This window comes from Bos mutus, chromosome 9 (assembly GCF_027580195.1).
Source record: "Bos mutus isolate GX-2022 chromosome 9, NWIPB_WYAK_1.1, whole genome shotgun sequence".
Lineage (NCBI taxonomy): Eukaryota > Metazoa > Chordata > Mammalia > Artiodactyla > Bovidae > Bos > Bos mutus.
This window is the reverse complement of record NC_091625.1, coordinates 36,041,063-36,066,023: the sequence shown is the minus strand read 5'-3', so window position 1 is coordinate 36,066,023 and position 24,961 is coordinate 36,041,063. Positions and strand designations below refer to the sequence as shown.

Sequence of the window (24,961 nt, the reverse complement as noted above, 5' to 3'; positions counted from 1 at the left end):
ACTCTGGTTTAAACAAAAGGGATATTTGTTCAGTTCAGTTCAGTTGCTCAGTCGTGTCCGACTCTTTGCAACCCCATGAATCGCAGCATGCCAGGCCTCCCTGTCCATTACCGACTCCCGGAGTTCACTCAGACTCACGTCCATCAAGTCAGTGATGCCATCCAGCCATCTCATCCTCTGTCATCCCCTTCTCCTCCTGCCCCCAATCCCTCCCAGCATCAGGGCCTTTTCCAATGAGTCAACTCTTAGCATGAGGTGGCCAAAGCATTGGAGTTTCAGCTTCAGCATGAACACCCAGGACTGATCTCCTTTAGGATGGACTGGTTGGATCTCCTTGCAGTCCAAGGGACTCTCAAGAGTCTTCTCCAACACCACAGTTCAAAAGCATCAATTCTTCGGCTCTCAGCTTTCTTTATAGTCCAATTCTCACATCCATACATAACCAGTGGAAAAACCATAGCCTAGACTAGATGGACCTTTGTTGGCAAAGTAATGTCTCTGCTTTTTAATATGCTATCTGCTGCTGCTGCTGCTAAGTCGCTTCCATCGTGTTCGACTCTGTGCGACCCCATAGACGGCCTCCTACCAGGCTCCTCTGTCCCTGGGATTCTCTAGGCAAGAACACTGGAGTGGGTTGCCATTTCCTTCTCCAATGCATGAAAGTGAGAAGTGAAATTGAAGTCACTCAGTCGTGTCCGACTCTTAGCAATCTCATGGACTGAAGCCTACCAGGCTCCTCCGTCCATGGGATTTTCCAGGCAAGAGTACTGGAGTGGGGTGCCATTGCCTTCTCCGAATATGCTATCTAGGTTGGTCATAAGTTTTCTTCCAAGGAGTAAGCGTCTTTTAATTTCATGGCTGCAGTTACCATCTGCAGTGAGTTTGGAGCCCCAAAAAATAAACTCTGACACTGTTTCCACTGTTTCCCCATCTATTTCCCATGAAGTGATGGGACCAGATGCCATGATCTTCACTTTCTGAATGTTGAGCTTTAAGCCAACTTTTTCACTCTCCACTTTCACTTTCATCAAGAGGCTTTTTAGTTCCTCTTCACTTTCTGCCATAAGGGTGGTGTCATCTGCATATCTGAGATTATTGATATTTCTCCCGGCAATCTTGATTCCAGCTTGTGCTTCTTCCAGCCCAGCGTTTCTCATGATGTACTCTGCATAGAAGTTAAATAAGCAGGTTGACAATATACAGCCTTGTGTATTCCTTTTCCTATTTGGAACCAGTCTGTTGTTCCATGTCCAGTTCTAACTGTTGCTTCCTGACTTGCATATAGGTTTCTCAAGAGGCAGGTCAGGTAGTCTGGTATTCCCATCTCTTTCAGAATTTTCCACAGTTTATTGTGATCCACACAGTCAAAGGCTTTGGCATAGTCAATAAAGCAGAAATAGATGTTTTTCTGGAACTCTCTTGCTTTTTTGATGGTCCAGTGGATGTTGGCAATTTGATCTCTGATTCTTCTGCGTTTTCTAAAACCAGCTTGAACATCTGGAAGTTCATGGTTCACATATTGGTGAAGCCTGGCTTGGAGAATTTTGAGCATTTCTTTACTAGCGTGTGAGATGAGTGCCAGAGAACACAATGGCACCCCACTCCAGTACTCTTGCCTGGAAAATCCCATGGACGGAGGAGCCTGGTAGGCTGCAGTCCATGGGGTCGCTAAGAGTCGGGCACGACTGAGCAACTTCACTTTCACTTCTCACTTTCATGCATTGGAGAAGGAAATGGCAACCCACTCCAGTGTCTTGCCTGGAGAATCCCAGGGACAGAGGAGCCTAGTGGGCTGCCGTCTATGGGGTCGCACAGAGTCGGACACGACTGAGGCGACTTAACAGCAGCAGCAACAGCAGAGATGAGTGCAGTTGTGTATTAATTGAAAACCAACTCTGGTTTAAACAAAAGGGATATTTGTTAGCTTTTGTTATTGGCTGGTCCAAGAATTGGCATTAGCTTCAGCTATACCTGGGTTCAGAAGACACCATATGATTTACTTTCTTTCCATCTATCAGCTTTGCTTTTCTCAATACTGGTGTCACTCACCAGCAGGCTGTGTTTGTGTAATGACAAAGAACACCCCTGGTACCCTAAATACATGTGACTCACTCACTCACTGTCATGAAAGCAGAGAGATAATTTCTCTCCCAGCATCCACAGCGTTTGCACTGGCCCCTGATCCTATAAGAACCATATGGTTACTCCTAGACCAATAACTGTATCCATCCTATCTGTTTTAGTGACTCACTCACACTTGAGAGCTAGGTCAGCAAAAAGCTGGGCCATATGAGTGACAGATCTACCAGAATCCTATAGGGTGGAACAGACAGTAGAAAAATACTTCTTTTACTACCAGAAGAAAGGGAAAGAGTACTATGCTGGCCAAGACAAAACTATTCTACTAGAGATAGATTAATTCTGTGCCTTTGGTCAAATCATATCCCCTCTGTGAGTCCCAGTTTCAACATCCATAAAAGTATCAATTTCAGGGTGTCAAGTCAGTAGTACAGTATAACAAGGTTAAGGTAGTATATGTAACAAGGTTAAGCACAAAGACACAAGTGCTTAATAAATAACTATATCATCATTATTACTTATAATAAACAAACATGATATATGGCAAATTTCAGGTACTGGAAACCAAAGTATCGAAAAAGATGAAGGATAAATTCTTTGAAAATAAAACAGAGTCACAAGGCCAGCCAGAGTTTGAACACCACATGCTCCACTTAATGGTTCCAGAATCTGGAGGCAGAATCCATCATCTTTGGAACTAAGGAGCCAGTTAGTTGCATAATGTAGCTCAGAATGAAATTTATACCTAAAAGATCAGAAGCCTAACTTCTTGTTGCTACTTTTCAAATATACTAAGAAAACGGACATTTTAGTGACTTAAAAAGAAGGAAGATTTTCTCAGAAACCTTCAATTCAATTCCCAATAAATTAAGGTGATAATTTAAATTGTAACAATATACACTTCTCTTCTGGGGTTTATTAAGTTATTTTCATTTTGAATGAAATATAAATATGGCATGTGAAGTGCAAACCCCTGGAGAAGGGAATGGCTACCCACTCCAGTATTATTTTCCTGGAGAATTCCATGGACAGAGGAGCCTGGCAGGCAACAAACAACTGGACACGACTGAGGGATTAACATGTTTTCATGTTTCCTGAATTTATTCTTGGACAGACAGGACTACTCACCATTGTTTTAGGTCAGGAGTTGCAAACCATAGACCCTAGACCAAAGTTGACCCTCTTTCTTTGTTTGTATGGGACTCAAACTAAGAATGATTTTACATTTCAAGTGGCCCTCTTTGGAAAAAGTTTGCTGACTCTGGTTTCAAGATAATCTTTTCCCTGAGAACTTTATTCTTTTTTTTTTTTTTTCCCACAGTTACTGTTTAGATCTTGGAAAGCAGCATGGTTTATATCTCCTGTGCTATTCTAGGCAGTTGATACCAAAGGATGTCTCTGAATGGGGGACAAATTTTTGTCCTAGATGTATTTTCTATGTGTTTCATTCATTTGACTACTCAATTTGTTTCTTCCACAATACGTTTAAGGAATTCTGTGTGTGCCTGCTCTCTCCTAACTTTTGAAGATGAGCATCTTCACCAGTAGAGAAGGAAATGTCATCCCACTCCAGTATTCTTGCCAGGAGAATTCTATGGACAGAGGAGCCTGATAGGCTATATTGTAGTCCATGGGGTCACAAAGCGTCAGACACAACTGAACAACTAACCACCCCCGCCAAAACACACACGTATTCACCAGAGCTCCTGATACTGAATCCCATCCTTTGATTCTCTCCTTCTTATCACAGTTCATGTGCACCGATGCATTCTGCCACATGACTAACTTTGCTGCTGCTGCTAAGTCGCTTCAGTCATGTCCGACTCTGTGCGACCCCATAAACGGCAGCCCACCAGGCTTCCCGTTCCTGGGATTCTCCAGGCAAGAACACTGGAGTGGGTTGCCATTTTCTTCTCCAATGCGTGAAAGTGAAGTTGCTCAGTCGTGTCTGACTCTCAGCGACCTCATGGACTGCAGCCTACCAGGCTCCTCTGTCCATGGGAGGAGTTTCCAGGCAAGAGTACTGGAGTGGGGTGCCATTGCCTTCTCCGTGACTAACTTTAGACTTCCTCAAATATATACATTAGGCCCCCATTACTTGCATGAATTTTACAGACAAGGAGCTTATCCCTCAGCAGATCTTCAAGGAATTTATCACAAATTAGGATAAACAAAGAGTCAGAGCTACTGTGTTATTTTGAGTCCCCCAAGAAGCAAACACATACATTTGATCACAGGAAATGTAGGATGGTACTGGGAGAGCTTTCGGGTCAAAATGCAGATCTTGCCCCTGTATGAGAGAAGGAAGGAGGCAAGGTTGGATAGGAAAGGTTGTAGAGTACAGTGTAGTTCTAAAAAAGTTTAGGCAAAGTCTCTGTGTCTTTCCTGGGCCAAAGGCCCCCACCTGGGGAGTTTGTATCTTTCAAAAAGGAGCCTGCTTAGTATCTCTGCTGCACTCAATCATTGCCAGGGAGCAGCTGGTGAAGGCATGGGCTCAACCGGCCCAGTGGTGGACTCAAGAGAGCTGCAGCTGGGTCCCCTGGTCAGTAAAGCTTCTGTGGCTGGAGTTCTGCAAGGCACATTCTCATGTCTGCTACAGCCACTCTGAGTGGTAAAAAAAAAGCATACCATTAAGGACTAGGGAAAAAACAAAGCAGATCTAGGTTATAGAAGGGCTTCCCTGGTAGCTTATCTGGTAAAGAATCTGCCTGCAATGCAGGAGACCCCAGTTCAATTCCTGGGTCAGGAAGATCCCCTGGAAAAGGGATAGGCTACCCACCCCAGTATTCTTGGGCTTCCCTGGTGGCTCAGATGGTAAAGGACCCACCTGCAATGGGGGAGACCTGGGTTTGATTCCTGAGTTGGTAAGATCCCCTGGAAAAGGAAATGGCAACTCACTCCAGTATTCTTGCCTGGAAATTCCATGGACAGACAAGCCTGGCGTGCTGCAGCCCATGGGGTTTCAGGGTAGCAAAAGAGTTGGATGTGATTTAGCAACTAAGCAACAGGGATTGATTCTACCTGAAAAGCTAACTGCTGGGAAAGAAAGAATGGAGATACGATGGCCATGCAAGACAGTCAGTGGGAGTCTGGCATGGGCCGAAGAATTCTGGCTAACACATGTATAGAAAAACTTTCCTTTCTATCCTATAGCTAGAGAGTAGGGCAGGTGAGCAGTCTATTGCCTGCATATGGATGTCCAAGATCAACTTACAATTTTCTTCTCATAGGTGTTTTTCATTTTAACTTGTCTCCAAGCCAGTTTGAGATTCTGCAAATAATTTGTCCTGAAGACCACCACACAATGGAGAGAAGGATGAGCATGGCTGAACTGCAGCTTGGAGTGGGACCCTTTTTTTTTTTTAAAGCATTTGCTACAGGTACATGGTACCTGTCCATTTCCAGATCTGGTCAAGACAGCCTGAAGAACGATGTCTCATCTTATTAAAGAGAATGTCCTTCAATGTGCTAGTCCTTCAATTTGTTCATTTTCCTTTAATGTGTTAATTAAGGGTAGGAAAGTGAGAGAAGTGCTTTTTTAAAAGGATTATACATGTGAGATTTTGAACTTTTGTATTTCTCATTTTAAACATTTCTAAGGAAGTTTGACTCTGACTTGGACTGTAGCCAACCAGGCTCCTCTGTCCATGGGATTCTCCAGGCAAGAATACTGGAGTAGGTTGCCGTTTCCTTCTCCAGGGGATTTTCCCAACCCAGGGATCGAACCTGGGTCTCCCGCATTGCAGACAGACATTTTACCCTCTGAGCCACCAGGGAAACCCTTTGCAGTGTAAATGAAAGTATCTGATATTCTCTCAGCTTTGGCTTTCTTTGTGTGTGTGTGTGTGTTTATACTCCACTTTCCCCAAGGCATAGGCAGTTTAGCTGATGTGCCCACTGGTTATTTGAAACCAACTTAGCATGTAATAAAGGTGAAGAGTGTTCTTTCATCTACTTTCCAAAGGCTGAAGAGTGTTGACCACATATAGATGATGCTATTTAGTCTTTTATAACTCTTTAAAAACTATGAAGATAAAGCTAGATTTCTCTCCTTCTCATTTCCTGACTTCTTTCCACAACTCTAGGCTCATCTAAAGGATATGTATTTTCTCATTTTTCTGATGAACCATTGGTGGGCTTTCCTTTTGTGTATGTGTAGTGGAGCAGCAATTTGGATTTATTAAGAAATGAATGAGAAAAGAAAAATAAGCTCTGTTAATTTAAAGGCTGTGGATACTTTCTTTCCCAGCGTTAATTTCTTGGCATTTTGGAGGACAGGAACTATATCTCTTGGTGGGATGCGTGATACATAGATGACCTCCATTTTCATCTCTTTTTTTCCCTCCTCTTTGGTCTTTTGATACATGGAGATGGTTTTAGAAACATTTTTCAACTGCTTTCTTCCAGGAGAGTATGTCTTCAGTTTATTGACGTTCCTATCCATTAGATTCAAAGAACAAGTTTGTAGCTCTGTGTTTCTTTTAAAAGGGAAAGAAATTGAGTCTTTAAAAAGAACTAATAAAATATAGTTTCTTAGAAAAAAATCCAACTTTTAAAATAGCTGTTGTTCTATTTTAGCTTTAGGACAATAAGACTGTAAGTGTCTATGTTTCTATGATTATAGAAAATATTTTTATTACCTAGCTTAACATTAAAATTATTTTGATATCTAGCACATGTGATATTTGAAGTTGTTTGTGCCAGCTTATTGACTAGAAAAGAAAATTCCAGTTCTAACTAGTGAGAACTTTTATGAGAGAAGAAAATTCCAAAGCTCACACAACGAATAATTTCATATTCTACTATATTATACATGATGTCTATCATTGCAAAAAAGTTATGTATCAATAATAAAATATTAAGAGATGATTTTAATTTTCATTGCTTTTTAATTAATTTCTATTGCTTGTTTATATTTTTATAATGTAATCCTTATCATAAACATTAGCAAATGTATATTGATTATTTACAATGTGCATCAAGACATAACATCCATGTAATAAATAGACTTTTCAATTCAAACATGACAGTTGATTTTAGAGGTTTTCTTTAAAAAACTGTTCATGTTATTTTTACTCATTTTTGTCATTCTTAGCATGAGTTTTGATGTGATATTAAATAGTGGTAATGTTGGTAAAGGATTTAAGTAAGAAAACTTATAGGAGCCCAGGAACCTGGGCATGAAAGAGGTGGATTGGAGAGATACACTGTACTGCTGGTTGGAAGCCTGGTTGCCATATGCTGTCCAGCTTTCCTTTACTGTCTGTCAACATATGCTGTTTTGATCTTTGTCTTTTGTCAACAGAAGCGGGAGACATAATAAAGAAATAAGATCATTTACTATTTAAGACGTCTTCTTTTCTTTCTGGTTTTGGCAATGAACTGAAAAGACCAGTTTAAAAATATTATGATCCGATTTTGAAAAATAACATACCTCTGTTTTTGTATCTGTAGACAAAGATCTGTTAACAATGCTTGCCTTTGTGGAGCAAGTTTATGGAGAATTTTTGCTTATTATTTTAGTCTATTAAAGTCTGTTAAACAAATTTCATGTATGACTTTTGTAATCTAAAAATGTTAAGGAATTTTATGGGTAGCAGTGAAATTGAAATGTATTTTGGAAGCATTAATTTTTGTTATTTTAGCTTTAAGCTTAACTATTTTGACTAAAATGACTCTAGGTTCTATTACAAATGGTCTACAAGTTATATATTTCAGAAATTACTTATAAATTGGTTAGAAATATAATTTATCCTTTAAACCAGGATACTTTTGAAAGTGAAGGAGAATCTTAATTTAATACTACTGTGGTGACAGGCCTTGCTAGGGACTGTCCCAGGTAAGCCAGGACATATAGCAACTAAAAATAACATATTAATAAAATAGATATAAAAAACCTATTGAAGAATATACTTTAGAAAAGAATCTATTTTGAAGAATATAGTTTAATACAGAATTGTTCTGGTGTTTAATCCAAAGAGCATTTCAGATTTCATGTTAATATTTGAAGGTGGCATATGAGAAATGTGTAACTAGGCTAGTCAGAATAATTTAGTATTCGGTGTAATGTGGGTGGGTCCATTTCAATGAGCTACAAAGGGTTCCTAACTGAGATTCCCAAAGGGCTTATTATGTGGCTGTTTCTACTACATCATCAAGGACCTCCTAATAGCACCAAAAGGGAGGATCCAAGGTGGTACTGGGTGTGACTTTCCTACTAGAATGCAATTGTATTTTATTAATGCATGCTGTATATCTATACTACTATTTCTCTACCAAAATTTTACTAAGATAGTTTATCTGTGCAGAAAATTTTCACAATCCATTAAAACCGAGGAAGGGAGATAAAAAAGTGATTGTGGTGAAGGTGAAGTTTAACTAAATTCTGGGATAACTTTTAAAGAAAATGATAATATATTGTATTCAAAAAGGCATTTCTTACTCATTATTCCTTGCTGTTAAGTAGTTCTATTTATCATGTATTAAAAGAGACAAGGCAATTTCCCACTGAATGTGGTAAAATCAAAAGGCTATAAAAAAAATAGTTTAGTGTTGAAGCACCCTACTGGGTTTGCTTATGTGTTTGTATAATCTGTCTTCAATATCATTTCTCAAACAATAGCCCACTGCGTTGGAAACATGGAAACCATCCTAAGCTCTAAAGACATATTTTTAAGATGGTGAATGTTATTTTCTATCTCACCAACTGCTGGGATCTGATTGGTCATTAGCCCATTTCAGGGGAAGCTTCAAGAGCTAATCAGGGGTGTTATCAGCTATGATTTTATTGCCACTGCACAGAAAACTTAGCAATAAAGAAAACTGTAAATTCAGGATTTATCCTTTGTAGGGGTGTGCCTCATGCTTGGAAGATTAATGAAGAATTCCTGGTCCATTGTTTATTAAAGATACCACTATTCTATAGCATTTTAATTGTAAATCTACTCTTTGACATCCTAACTAATGGTTCCTGTTAAATTAATAAAAGCAACATATTAAATTTAAATCTCAGATAAGGTAAAGATTGCTGTTTTAATATCCCATCCATATCCTTTATCTTTCTACAGGGGCTTTCAGGCCAATAGTTTTAATAACATGCATGAATGAAGATGCTCTTTTTTAACTCAAATGGTGGCAAAGAGTTTTTCCTTTATATTAGCAGGCAATCAATTCCAATAGCTTTTTAATGCTTTCTTAAAGAATCAATTTTAAAGCAGATGCTCTTCAGGGGACCCTCTTAAACTTCTTCACAGCCGGTCTCCTAATTTTCTATTACAATGCAATCTAAAGCAGCTACAAAAATAATGCAGATAATGTTTGCTGGGTAATGATTTCCAATTTCCCCATTCCATGTACCCTGTTATTAGGAGGATCATCTTGGTTGTGTAAATTAATTTTCAATTCACTTCAGGGGAACATTACAATGATTTATTCAATGCCGGTGTTGAAGAAAGTGTTGGGAGGATTTTAGCAATCTGAGAAACAAAATCAATTTGTTCTGATTATCACCATGTTAAAGGGAAAAAAGGGGAGAAACAAAAAAGTCAGTAGAATGTGTGTCAGATTTTTGCAAGCACTTGGAACTATGATTTGATGCTGTGTTTCACTCTGTAATACATAAATTTAGCAAACAAATGGTATTTGGTGATTTATCTCAACTTGGAGATTAAGTTTGAAATAGTCAGGAATATTCTTCCATTTGATATTTCAGGTAAATGCCTTCAAGGCAAGATAGCACTCATTCATATTTCCTTGGAAGAAAGAAGTAACATAATAGCTTATAATCAAGGAAGAATAGATTTCCTAAGCACAATGTTATTAGCCACTAGTTTGGTACAAAACTTAAAACAGGAGCTATCAAAGCAATGTCTCATAACTGTAAGTACAACTTTTATTTATCATAATTTATTGAGTACACATTTTACCAAGATTGTATATGAACAATGGTCTTTGTACTATTCCCCAAAAGTCATCCTTTGTAAAGGTTTTACTGACCTTTTACCTTAGTGAACTTGTATGTCTTGGTCACCAGAGGCAAATTTCACTGTGTCCAGGTGTGAATGCAAACTGATGCTCTGTTCACTTTGCCAGATCACTTATCTTCATTCAACAGATATTCATGTGTAGGTTGTGCCATGCACTGTACTTGGAGCAAGGAAGATGCTGGAAATAAAAGCAGACTGCTTTAAATATGACACTGCAACCTGTGACAAGATATATGAAAAATGGCTCATAGTAATCTTTTAAATAATCTTAAGTTTAATGACTTAAAGAATCAATTTAAAATTTAACCAGGTCAGAAAGGCTGGGGCTAGGTTTCCCCAGGAAGTGATGGTCAGAGTTGTGGATTCCTGACCTGAAGGATAAGTGCTGACCAGGGTGACTAGGGCCAGAACACCATTTTAAGACAAGAGGTAGGACCAGATTTGTTACCCGAAAAGCCCAGGCTGCATTGTGGCCAACATCTTGTGGAGTAAGTGGGGTGGTGGTAGGGGCTTGAATGGCTGTGAGAATCCACAGGACGTTGCTGCCATCCAGAAGGAGACAAGGCATGCCCGGGTGCATGTACAGTCTTTCCAAACCTCTGCCCATCCATCTGTGGGTAGCCAGGATGGATGTTCCTTTCTTGACTTCACTGTAGCAGGTGATGAAGGCACAGGTCTGTATGGACTGAAGTGAAGTAGGTTTGGTTGGATTCCTGAAACTAGGTGCCTTCAGGAAAAAGCTTGTAGACCAGCAATAGTCTACAGTCTGTACATTGGTGTAGACTGGCAGGAATAGATTTAGAATCCTTGACAGAGCAGCAGAGAGTCATAGAAACATCCAGAAGCATGAGCTTAGCCCTTGAAATTAAATCTGTTTCTTTTTTTGAGTGTTAAGTCCATATATATTATTTGGGGATGTTATTGAAAAATGTTCTTGTTTCAACAGAGTGTGGTGCGGTGCATTCATGCTCAGTCATGTCCAACTCTTTGTGACCCCATGGACTGTAGCCCGCCAGACTGCTCCTTCCATGGGATTATCCTGGCAAGAATACTGGACTGGGTTATCATTTCCTTCTCCAAGGTATCTTCCTGACCCAGAGATCAAACCCATGTCTCTTGTGGCTCCTGTACCAGAAGGTGGATTCTTTACCACTGAGCCACCTGGGAAGCCTTCAGTAGAATGTTTTTATTAAGAGCACACACATGTACTGCCTTGGGCTTGTTCTGTTTACAAGCCAGAGCTGTTTGTCTCTCTAGCAGAGAATGGTCTAGTGAAGCTATTATGCCCATTATAGTCCATGCTCAACCCGATGTGTGTGCAAAGCCTGGTCTGTCACCTACTGTCTCTATGACTCAGGAAGCTACCTAATTTTAGAGTCTCAGTTTCTTCATCTGTAGGTTGAGGGCACTCAGGATCCACTCCGATTAGCTTGCAAAGGAGTAGGTGAGATGGCGCTTGTGAATCTCCAAGCAGAACCTTTGCCCTGTAAGCTAGCAGTTGGTTCAGGGTATACAGTCCCTAAGGTTTAGGTTAAGCAGGGTTAAATGACACAGTCTGGATAGTAACATGCCACTCAGAATGGAGGGGTCACAGGGAGCCACAAACCAGGGCAGTGGCAAAGCAAGTTTACTGAAGTTCTAGAGTAAGGGACATGCGATGGCTGTTGGAGAGCTGAGTGGCCCCAGCTTTCCCTGGTTTAGAGGGAGCTTATGGCAGGAACTCTGAGGTTTCAGCTTCCTTTATAATAGCTCAGTGCAGGCAAGCTTTATGAGTCCTGTGCTCAGGATTCATAGGGCCCAGAGTTTCACCTGACTAGCTCTCTCAAAAAGTCCTGCCTGTAGAACTTCAAGAGAACATGAATATCTGAGGTTCTGCTACTGGAATCTGGAATCCTGAGTGCTAGTCTCACTTCTACGAGCTGGGTAGGGGCCTGGGTTATAGTGATCTTGAATGAGTTCTCTCTTCTCCATTTTCAAACATATTTAGACCTGCTGATGTTTCTGATATTGGATTAATGTTAGAGTCAATGACCTCAGAGAAGTTAAGCACAAAGACACATTATTTGTTATGTATAGAAATGTAGACTTTCACATCACCACTTTTAGGTTTTTTAATAGTCATAAAACAAGGATAGGAGTAGGTTAGGCTTTCTGTGAGATTGAAACATGAGCTCAATGGAGATAATGTAGGAACTCAAGATTTCCTCTTTAGACTGATTTTAACATTATTTACATTCTCTCAATAATACTGAGATAAGTGAAGAATTGATGTATATATATGTGCCTACTACGTTGGGCTGTTCAAAGAGAAGAGGAAATATTTTTAATGTTTTAAATTTTTTAAAATATTAAATGCTGTTGTGGCAGGTAGGACAAATGTATATTTAAAAACTGAATTTAGGAGAGCTAGTTGTATAGATTTTTTAAATGTCAGTACTCCCCCCGTCCCCATGCATTCCAAAATCCATTCAAAGCTTGTCAAAAGGGAAGAACCTATTGTGATTTCAAAGGACGTGCAAAGTACATTTATTAACTCTTGATTCTTTTTGAGTTTTAGGAATAAACTGACAGCTTGAGTTAGAAGTAATCATATCTAAATATTCTATGTGTGGGAGATACATTATAATTTTTCAAAGCTACATGAAAGTGAAATCTGTCTGCTGGTTTATTAATGAATCATGAGAAAATGGATACGTGAATTTGTCACCAAATTTATAGGACAAGTTTTGATTGGTCTGATGTAAAAATTTAAGCCATGCAGCATTTACGAAATTCACCTACAGGGGCTCTGAAGACAATCTCAAGGAGAGAGATAATTAAGATGGATATTTTTCAGTAAATAGGAAGAATATGTGGGAGATCATCTGACTTTTAAACTAGGCTATGACATGCCTGAAATTCTTTTTTGAAGGGAACTGGAGGCACCTCAGGTAAAGAGAAATTCAACTTTGGAGGTTAAAAGCAGAGTTAAATCAAAGTCCATTTCCTGCTTCCTGGGAAAGACATTTGAAGACATATGGATGGGGAAAACAATCAGTGGTTCTAACAAATAACAGGACAGATGCTCAGACTTTCAGGTATTTGTTTGCATTTGAGCTATTTCTCACATGGGCAACTTTGTTTCTTACTCAAGGGCAAATTGTAGAATTGTAGCAAGAATTTTTAAAAATATATTTTAATTAAATCAAGATTGATGGTTTCCTAAGAAAAGTTGGGAAGCTCAGCTTGGGAAGCTCAGCTTATAAAAAATATAAAAGCCTCTTATAAATGAATTATCCAAACCAGAAATAATAATTGAAATAAATTTAAACTAAAAGTCTTAGAAATAAACTAATATTAATTGGGGGTGGGGGAAAGGTAGAAATAAAGCAATATAGAATGTATGAACAAGACCTTTCTCCTTTTTTTTCTTCCTTCTTAAAAATTTCTCTTTTAAATTGAATATGAAAATGGGATAATGGAGAATAAAAGTCAGAATAAAAATCTATCAAGAGTAGTTAATAAATATATATATTTATTAATATATATTAGGTATTTATATATATATCTGAAAACTGATATGAATTGGTTATTTTGAACATGTCCTAAATGTTTTCCTGAACTTCAACAAAAACAAAGTAAATATGATATTTTGATTCACATTGTCTCAAAAAGTGAACTTTTCCCTGGCATTGCATTCTAAAAGTGTGTGTGTGTGTGTGTGTGTAGGATGTCAAATAACAAATATAACAATAATAATTGAAGCATTATGTAACACTATCATGTGCCAGGCAATATTGTAAGCTGCATACACTTTATATATAACCCTCACAATAATCCAGTGAAGTAGGTGGTACTATTATTTGCATTTTAAAGAGGGAAAAACTGAAGCACAGAGAGATTAAGTAACTTGCTCAAACTTACCCAGTACATAAACGGGGGAGCCAGGATTTGAGCACAAGCCATGTGACTTCAGAGTCAGTATTCTTAATTATTATACTATACTGCTTGTATATGCACACCTAGCATGTATGTATATATGTGTGTATCCGTGTATTTATACAAGGTTATATAGATATAGATAGCCACAGATATATAAAATAGTAAATCAATAATTTTGGATTGTCTCGACTATTCAGGGTTCCACATCCCTTTTCTAAGGTCACTTCTGCATGGTACTGAATCTGGGAATGATATTTATCATAATTCTTTGTTCTAAGTTGTTTCAGCTTCAGTTCAGTTCAGTTCAGTCGCTCAGTTGTGTCCGACTCTTTGTGACCCCATGAATCACAGCATGCCAGGCCTCCCTGTCCATCACCAATTCCCGGAGTTTACCCAAATAGATGTCCATCGAGTCGGTGACGCCATCTAGCCATCTCATCCTCTGTCATCCCCTTCTCCTCCTGCCCCCAATCCCTCCCAGCATCAGGGTCTTTTCCAATGAGTCAACTTTTCGCATAAAGTGGCCACAGTACTGGAGGTTCAGCTTTAGAATCATTCCTTCTAAAGAAATCCCAGGGCTGATCTCCTTTAGAATGGAATGGTTGGATCTCCTTGTAGTCCAAGGAACTCTCAAGAGTCTTCTCCAACACCACAATTCAAAAGCATCAATTCTTTAGAGCTCAGCTTTCTTCACAGTCCAACTCTCACATCCATACATGACCACTGGAAAAACCATAGCCTTGACTAGATGGACCTTTGTTGGCAAAGTAATGTCTCTGCTTTTGAATACGCTATCTAGGTTGGTCATAACTTTCCTTCCAAGGAGTAAGCGTCTTTTAATTTCATGGTTGCAATCACCATCTGCAGTGATTTTGGAGCCCCCCAAAATAAAGTCTGACACTGTTTCCACTGTTTCCCCATCTATTTCCCATGAAATCATGGGACTGGATAACATGATCTTAGTTTTCTGAATGTTGAACTTTAAACCAACGTTTTCATTCTCCTCTTTCACTTTCATCAAGAGGCTTTTTAGTTCCTCTTCACTTTCTGCCATAAGGGTGGTGTCATCTGCCTATCTGAGGTTATTGATATTTCTCCTGGCAGTCTTGATTCCAGCTTGTGCTTCTTCCAGCCCAGCGTTTCTCATGATGTACTCTGCATAGAAGTTAAATAAGCAGGGTGACAATATGCAGCCTTGATGTACTCCTTTTCCTATTTGGAACCAGTCTGTTGTTCCATGTCCAGTTCTAACTGTTGCTTTCTGACCTGCATACAGTTTTCTCAAGAGGCAGGTCAGGTGGTCTGGTATTCCCATCTCTCAGAATTTTACACAGTTTATTGTGATCCACACAGTCAAAGGCTTTGGCATAGTCGATAAAGCAGAAATAGATGTCTTTCTGGAGCTCTTTTGCTTTTTCCATGATCCAGCAGATGTTGGCAATTTGATCTCTGGTTCATCTGCCTTTTCTAAAACCAGCTTGAACAACTGGAAGTTCACGGTTCATGTATTGCTGAAGCCTGGCTTGGAGAATTTTGAGCATTACTTTACTAGTGTGTGAGATGAGTGCAATTGTGTGGTAGTTTGAGCATTCTTTGGCATTGCCTTTCTTTGGGATTGGAATGAAAACTGACCTTTTCCAGTCCTGTGGCCACTGCTGAGTTTTCTGCATTTGCTGGCATATTGAGTGCAGCACTTTCATAGCATCATCTTTCAGGATTTGAAAGAGCTCAACTGGAGTTCCATCCGGAGAAGGCAATGGCACCCCACTCCAGTACTCTTGCCTGGAAAATCCCATGGACGGAGGAGCCTAGAAGGCTGCAGTCCATGGGATCGCTGAGGGTTGGACAGGACTGAGTGACTTCACTTTCACTTTTCACTTTCATGCACTGGAGAAGGAAATGGCAACCCACTCCAGGGTTCTTGCCTGGAGAATCCCAAGGACGGAGGAGCCTGGTAGGCTACCATCTATAGGATCACACAGAGTCGGACACGACTGAAGCGACTTTGCAGCAGCAGCAGCAGGAGTTCCATCACCTCCACTAGCTTTGTTCGTAGTGATGCTTTCTAAGGCCCACTTGACTTCACATTCCAGGATGTCTGGCTCTAGGTGAGTGATCACACCTTCGTGATTATCTGGATTGTGAAGATCTTTTTTGTACAGTTCTTCTGTGTATTCTTGCCACCTCTTCTTAATATCTTCTGCTTCTGTTAGGTCCATATCATTTCTGTCCTTTATCGAGCCCATCTTTGCATCAAATGTTCCCTTGGTATCTCTAATTTTCTTGAAGAGATCTCTAGTCTTTCCCATTCTATTGTTTCCTCTATTTCCTTGCATTGATCACTGAGGAAGACTTTCTTTCTCTCCTTGCTATTCTTTGGAAGTCTGTATTCAGATGCTTATATCTTTCCTTTTTTCCTTTGCTTTTTGCTTCTCTTCTTTTCACAGCTATTTGTAAGGCCTCCTCAGACAGCCGTTTTGTTTTTTTGCATTTCTTTTCCATGGGGATGGACTTGATCCCTGTCTCCTGTACAATGTCACGAACCTCCGTCCATAGTTCTTCAGGCACTCTGTCTATCAGATCTAGTCCCTTAAATCTATTTCTCACTTCTACTGTATAATCATAAAGGATTTGATTTAGGTCATACCTGAATGGTCTAGTGGTTTTCCCTACTTTCTTCAATTTAAGTTGGCAATAAGGAGTTCATGATCTGAGCACAGTCAGCTCCTGGTCTTGTTTTTGTTGACTGTATAGAGCTTCTCCATGTTTGGCTGCAAAGAATATAATCAATCTGATTTCAGTGTTGACCATCTGGTGATGTCCATGTGTGGAGTCTTCTCTTGTGTTGTTGGAAGAAGGTGTTTCAGCTTAGAGTTTGCCAAAGAGAGGCACTTGGTGAGACTGATGGTGGGGGCAGAAGAAGCCAGTTTTTCCCTGCACATGCAGTTGTAGCCAGATGCATGAACAGTCCTGACATGTCATGGAGGCTTCCCAACAAGTTCTTGAGAAGCACCCACTTACCATAGGCTGAAATAGTTGAAGCACACTTTCCAGAGAATTTTGAGAAGTGCAAAACCTTCTGTGAGCTATTAAGAACTAACTGCCTCTGACTTAGGAATTTGTGGAGACTTTGCTGAACTTCTTCTCTATAGATTTTTCGAATTTTTTAAAGCCTTGAATTCCTGTATTAAATATGTGGTATCTAGAATGCATAGAGTGGATGTAGCTCTCCTGGTCATGACCTTCATGCAATAAAATAGTAAAATAGTAAAATAGTCTGGCATTGTGTTGAACGCTATGGCTGTTGAGGTAGACATATTTAGTTTAGTTTTTCAATTCTACTACCAACCAGCAAAGTTGTTCAATATACCTGAATTCTTATTTGTCTCTTTGTAAGATATGGATTTTAACAGTAACTTTTTTCAGTTCAGTTCAGTTCAGTCACTCAGTCATGTCCAACTGTTCATGACCCCTTTGTTAGTAGTATTTTAATAGAAATATATCTTTTAGGTAGTTATGAATATTAAAAAAAAAGGAAAGCAGTTAGCATAGTCCTAGATTTCAGCAACAGTTATTGGGATTTACTATGGTTTAGCTCAGAAATATTATTCAAATTTTATTATATCATTTTTCTATAAATCTTGGCATTTAACATTAAATTTAAACTGTACAAGTTAAATGGAAACTAAGATAATATGGTGTACTCTGGTTTCATTAAGAATATTTTCCTGAAATAAGAAAACAATGTAGGCTTATTGTGATAAGTTAAAATATAAATATGTATAATGTCTCAAATGAAGTTTATACCACCATTGAATAACTGTATTTATAGTTCTATACTTTTTTAAACACAGATATGTGCTTATAAACATATGAACAAAAAATCAAATTATATTTGCTTTCCCACATATTTTATCTTAACGATAAATCTTTGCAGATCTATATATAGAGAAAGCTACCTTAGTCTTTTTAATGGCTCTATGGTATTCTACTATATTGCACTCTGTGCTGTGTGTTTAGTCGCTTGGTCATGTCCAACTCTTTGCGACCTCATGGATTGTAGCCTGCCAGGCTTCTGTGTCCATGGAGATTCTCCAGGCAAGAATACTGGAATAGGTTGCCATGCCCTCCTCCAGGGGATCTTCCTAACACAGGGATTGAACTCTGGTCTGCCACATTGCAGATATTCTTTACTGTCTAAGCCACCAGAGAAGCCACTATATTGCTATATCATACTTAATTAATCTTATATGTATGAGTATTTATTTCTAATTTATCTGCAGTATTAAAATGTTTCAGTTAGCATCCATTCAATTTTGTGTAAAGTCTAATCATTTTCTTAGAATGAATACTTAAATGTGCAGTTTTTAAGTCAAATCAAATATGCATTTTCAATTTTTGTTGATATTGTTAAATGCCCAAGAGAAAGTTTGAGTAAGTTTTTACTTCCAACAAGAAAACATGAAAGTGTTTGTTTCTGTAAACTCATGATAAGCGTCTGGTGGATGATGATAACAGTATTGTGTTTACAGTATCCAGGATTCATGGATAATTAAAATGTTACTTATCCCATTTGTATCAAACATCCATTGTCTTAAGTGGGTCTTTGGCAAAGGCTGGAAGGAAGTCAGGTCTGAGGAAAATTCTCTGATGAGTGCCCTAAAGGCCAGGACACTGTGTTGTTGAATTAAGGAAAACTGTGTTCTTAAGATGCCAGCTGCACAGACCACAGACCCATGCTCCTGTGAATAGGTAAGAGCTTGATCTGAATTTCTGCTCAGCTTCAGGATTCTTCCAACTGAATGGAGGTGGGCTGTGGGGATGATGAGAATAGCCCATTTAAAAATAATCATTGTCTTATAAGAAGTTGAATGTGTATTTAGCTGAGATCTTTAGATTCTCTGCCAGATACTTCATGAAGAAGTGACTTGGGACTGCTGATATACCTCTGTTATGGAAACAAAAATGAACAATTTAAAACATCTCAGTAAAAATGTGAGATTTTGAAGGAGTAAAATCTCATTGCTTACCTAAATAGGTGGAAAATCTTCTAACTACTGGAATGGGTAGAGCTCTTGGGTGGGGCCATTTCATTTTAGTTTAAGCTGTTGTGAAACCATTGATTAACTGCAACAGGAGAAAACAGGCTCAGTATCTTTATAAGGCAATTTTATTAAAGCAAAATGGGAACACTGACCCAGAGAAAGGTAATAGTTTCCTTCTTAACTGTGACTATAGAGAAGGCCCCCACTTCATCAAGACCTGCATCTACTAATTTAATATAAATTAAAAGTGTAACAGGGTTTCAGGGCTGCTTTAGGCCATTTGAAATTGAAAATTAATTTGTCAAAAAAACAATTTCTTCTCCTCTAGTTTTGAGAGTAATACTACGTGCAGCCTAGTCCATGATCCCTGGTTCATAAGTGGTCTGAGAAATCTGGGGTAGATGGAATGAAGGTTTTCTTATTAATTTAACACAGTGAGACTTGGTCATTTTTTTGTCTCTACACTTTAACTGATTCTCTGTGTATCCAATTCAGACAAAAATGTAGTCAAAATCTAATGAAAGAATTCTGGGATTGGAAGTATTTGGGGCAAAATATTCCTAGTATACTGCTGTTAATCTGACTTTCCTATCTCTCCACTGAAGTTGTTTTGAAGGCTGTGGGTGTCAGAAAAGGACTATTGGAATAGGTTTTGCAAGAAGAATCTTGTCAATTTTAATTAGAACATTTTGAAAAATGTTACATGCTAGCAATGGATATTTAAAGAGACTATACCTTTTTAGAAAAGGAAGAACAATTAAAGCTGATTTGTGTAGAGTTCTAAATAAAAAGACATTCAAAGTAAAGTTGTTTCTTCATTTTTTATAAACTGGCCTTAAGCAGTTATTTTCAAGTGGATGCTTAAGATAATAATTACAAATACATACTCACTTTGACTGAATTCTTTGGATCAGATATTTGGCATCAAGAAAAATATTAGTAAGGAAAGCAATAATAATAGCTTAACTTTATATAGGCCTTTACAATTTTGTAGAATTTTACACACATCAATGATTAACTATTGACAAAAATCTAGTATACAATTTAGACAGATGGGAAATGAGCTGCATTTGAAGGGAATTAGTAAAGGATATATAGAGGGTGGAGAATTAGAAAGTGTCTTTCTTTCTCAGTGGAACCAAAACCAGTTGGGTTCTTTTCTAGAATCATGATTCCAACACTATTCTGATGTAGAAGCAAAACCACAGGCTTTAGAAGAATATTTAACTTACCACATTTTCTGAAGACACTAGGAAGTCTCCCTCAGTTATTTCTCATTGTACATGCTGATTGACTACAAACCCCACTGGTGGTAAATATCTAGATGTTGCTGTGCCTGTGTTTTAAAATTTTTATTTGTTACTGTCTTTTTTGACAGGACATAGCTACAGAAGAAGAGAAGAGAAAAATCTAGTTTGAAGAGAGTATATGTACCAATCCATCTCACCCATTAAGTACTGATAATTTTACATTACAATTTTAAAACAACAAGGAATTATTGCTCCAGTACCAGCCAGTCTGAAACAGAAGCAAGTCTGTTTTCCTTCCCCTGTGGTTAGCACAGAGTGTCTGGACAAATAGAAGATTAAATTCTTAAAATATGCACCCAGATGAGGCTGAGGCTGGGTGTGTTTTCATATTGTTCTACAACCAAACACAGTTAATTCACTGGGGTGGCTTAACTTATTCTGACTCTTCTTGATAAACATGTGCACTGTATATAACATTTGCACAGGTTCTTACCAAGTTTCATGGAAAATGATTTTTTGTAAAATAAAGAACTTAATTCACATCTCAGTGCTGATGTTGTAGAAAGCAGAATCATTCAATGAAAAAGGTCAGAACACCTTGATCATATATCTGTTTCACCCTTTAACATTAGTGCGACCTCGGCAAAGTCGCCTCATTCATCTGACCTCCAGGTACCTCATCCCTGAAATATGACGGATGCTAGTTCTTGATTGACCTACAGAATGTGGTCAATAAAGAAGGCTCAAATGTGAGGCTCAAATGAAATTATGAATGTGTTCAAATGCCCTATAAAGCTCATTTTCTGTTAATACTTTAATATTAACTCCATAAAAATTTTATAGTTTTATATTATCTGTTTGCAGATGCATGTGTGTGTGCTAAGTTGCTTCAGTTGTGTCTGACTCTTTGCAGCCCAGTGGACTATAGCCTGCCAGGCTCCTCTGTCCATGGGATTCTCCAGGCAAGAATACTGGAGTGGGTTGCCATACCCTCCTCCAGGGGATCTTCCTGAGCCAGGGATCGAACTCACATCTCTTGCATCTCCTACATTGGCAGGTGGGTTCTTTACCACTTGTGCTATCTGGGAAGCCCATTTGCATATACATGGTCACAGATATTTTGAATGTAAAGTACTAAAAAGATCAGTGCCAGAGTATCTGTATGCTTTATCTTCAAGAGGTAATAACCTGCCTGTTTAAAATTAAATAACATTTATAAAATAAAATACATGTAAACATATACACAATTATAAAGTCATTTAAGTTTGTATATGTGTTAGATACATATATAAAACATTATATACAAAATTAAATGAGTTGTTAAAACTTTTATCTACTTTTTAAATGTTTTTTTCTTAAAATCTGATTTTAATTCACCTTCTTCTATTTCTTTCTCCTCCCTTTGCTTTGTTGTGTCATGCTTATAAAATAATTGGTTAAGTAATCTTGCTGTCTCTGTCTATTTCAAAAAACATACTATTTTATACTTTTGTTTTTATTTTAATAGATGTAAATTGGTAATATTGGTGGAGGACCAAGAAAGAGCATTTTCAAGCACCTTCCATGTGAGAGACTGCTGGAGGTAGGTAATAAATAAATACATGCCAAGAATTCTAAGTATGAAATATTCGAGATTTTCCAAGAGAAAAAACTTAGATAAAATTTAGGTCTCACTCATCTGAATAGTCTCTTTGATCAAAACAATTTTGATTACTTTCTTTTAATTTCCTTGCTTCAATTTGCTCATTGGTTTTGTCTGTATCTCCACACAGTTAATAAATGTGCTGATATTTCTGGCTATCTTCACAATCAATTATGCATTGATCAACTGATTGACCATGTAGCAATCTGATTTGGTTGTAAGACAGCTACAAACACTGGATTGACTGTTAAAATTGTTAGCTGTACAGACCTGGCATCGGAGAAGGACTTTTGAAATATGTATAAAATGCCTCACATTCTCAAATGGTCATCTAAATGTCAAACCTGTGTTCAAAATAAAGTTGAATTTGAGTGATTCTTGTTCTTACAGATTGTACATTAAAAGTAAAGTTCATGTGGAACATAATGTAAGGTTCTCATATAAATAAGAAACTGCTAGACTAAAAATGAGGCATTAGTAAATATTGCTGTCCTTTAATGCTGAAGATGATGTTGACTCTTGCAATTATGTTGTTTTTATTCAATTTTAAAATTTTGGTTAAATTATCATAATACTTAAGTTCTATTCTGTATCATTATTAATGTTTCCTCTTTTGTGACTTTGTGCTACTGAGAATTTAGAGAATTTATTTGTTATGAATTGGGCACTATGCAGCCTCAATTTCTGCCAACAGAGATTGTTTTGTCTGTAAGGCTAAAATATTTTTACGTGATCCTTTAAGAAAAGGGCTTCCTTGGTGGCTTAGATGGTAAAGAATCTGCCTGCAATGAGGAGACCTGGGTTCTATCCCTGGATCAGGAAGATCCCCTGGAGAAGGAAATGGCTACCCGTTCCAGTATTTTTGCCTAGAGAATCCCATGGACAGAGGAGCCTAGCAAGCTGTAGTCCATGGGGTCCTGAAAAACTCAGATAGGACTGAGCAACTAACACTTTCACTTTAAGAAAATGTTTGCTGACTCTTGCCAGAGTTACCACCCCATCCAAAAGAGTTCAAGGCTCTTTTCCACTCACAACACCAGCTGTCCCTCCTTGCCACCTAGAGATCTGACTCTGCTTCAGATCAGGGACGATCTCACCAGGCTCTGGAGGGTAGAGCTCAGGGTGGGATGAGCAAAGAAGTTAAAATGCCAGGTATTCACAGAATGAACTTTGGATTCTGTTGGGAGTTTGGCTTCTGTCTTATGTCATTGTCATACAGGAATCCAAAGCCTTCTCTCTTTTGAGAATTATATCTTTTTTCTAACTTCCTCAGAGAGCCCATTGGTAATCAGGATGGATTCCACAGCCAGGTACTGGAGTGCTTACTGCTCTAGGTGCTGAAATTATCTTTCATGGTTTCATCATACTATTAACGTGGAAAGATACTAGACTTAATGCATGTTTAGGGAAAAGGAGCAAATATAAATACCTGACACATCTTCAGGTAGGCGAGGGACTCACACTGAGTTTCTGTGACTCATCTGGGGTCTGTTCTAGCTCACTGAAGCTTAGGATTCCTTTCCAAGTTTTGAGGCCAAACTCCAGTAATAAAATGCGTCTATTTGTTGGCCTTTTCAAATAGTCTTTTCCATCTGTAGTGCCAGTAGCCTTTTGTCTGTCAAGCATTCAATATTCTCAGCCAACTTTCTCTTTAACAAATAAGTGATGACATTATTATTATTGTTATTGTTGCTGTTACAGTCCCTGCTCTCCAGTGATTCCCAGTCTGGTGATAAAAAACATGAATGCCAACAGCTAACCTTAATGAAATGTAGTAAGTGAGGAACTGCTTCACCAGAGAAGGTAAAATTCTCAGTGGTGTGATGGAGTTGGATCTTACTAGCTCTGTCATTAAACATTCAGGGATCTTGACAGCTGGTTGCTAAACCTTTTGCACCTTAAAATTGGCCATGGTGGGAATATCAACCCTATGGAAATTGGTGACTACTTCAAATCAGGACCTTTTTTCTTTTTTCTCAGAGAACTGATTTACTGAGACGACATGGCATTTAAGCTGAAAAAAGAGGAGGATGTGGAGTCATTGCAAGAAGGAGGGACAAAACAGTATGATTAACATATAATATATATATCAAATATCAGTAATATTTGATATTGAAAAAGATTTATTCTTTTTTGACATGTAACATCAAGTCCACTATATTTATTAAAATATGAAAATTGTATTTTGATCAATTGGAATCAAATTCTAATCCTTTTCTATCCTTAATTTGCCACAGACTGATAGGTTAAGTACAGAACAATTATACCAAAGAAGTTCTCACACTGTTAAGAAAGTTCTAGGACTCACACCAGATTTCCCAACCTGGGGATCTGGCAAAGAGACTGAGAACTTCCAGAAAATTTGACTTTGGAGGCCAGTGGATTTTGATTACAGAACTTACAGAGGACTGGGGAAACAGACTCTTGGAGGGCACAAACAAAACCTTGTGTGCGCCAGGACCCAGGAGAAAGGAGCAGCGACCCCACAAGACACTGACCCAGACTTGCTTGTGAGTGTCCAGGAGTCTCCAGTGGAGGCGTGGGTTGGTGGTGGCCTGCTGCAGGGTTGGACTTACTGAGTGTGGCAGTACATGCCACAATAGTTGAAATTCATTGAATTTCAACTGAAATTCAATTCAGTTTCAATGAATTTCATTGAAATTCAATTCGTTGAATTGAATAGTTGAGGTTCATTGTATAAAATATTGACTTGATTAAAAAGGAATTAGCTTTATTGAGTTGGAATTACTTTAGGGAAAAGAAAGGAAAATGAGAGGGGAACTTGGGGTGATTCCCAGTGTTTCTGGGTGGAGACTTATTACTGGGTAAGCGGTGCTCTCCTGTGTGCTCATCTAGAAAACTGTAGTCAAGTCCCGCCTCACAGTGGCATCTTATGTAGCTTAATGACCCTTTCTGACACCAAACTGATTCAGTGGCAGTGACCTCAAACACACATCAGTGGTCACACAGTCACTGAAATCAGAGGGCTTTGGCTTTACCTGGAACATAGTTTACTCACTTAAAGAATAAAACTGTTTA

General features: G+C 38.4%; 1 long non-coding RNA gene across 3 annotated transcripts in view; it reads left to right on the top strand.

The window, feature by feature from the left end:
• Positions 1–24,451, top strand: part of LOC138989138 (uncharacterized) — a 150,185-nt gene extending 125,734 nt beyond the window's left edge. Inside the window, exons 1-5 of one of the 3 annotated variants that reach the window (XR_011465330.1) lie at positions 18,606–18,737; positions 21,194–21,337; positions 21,788–21,862; positions 23,624–23,725; positions 23,903–24,451. This is a non-coding gene — a long non-coding RNA (uncharacterized lncRNA). Of the gene's footprint in view, positions 1–18,605; positions 18,738–19,779; positions 20,485–21,193; positions 21,338–21,787; positions 21,863–23,623; positions 23,726–23,902 lie in introns of those variants that run through there. The other 2 variants (XR_011465332.1, XR_011465331.1) reach the window with 2 other exon arrangements.
• The last annotated feature ends 510 nt before the right edge of the window (positions 24,452–24,961 follow it).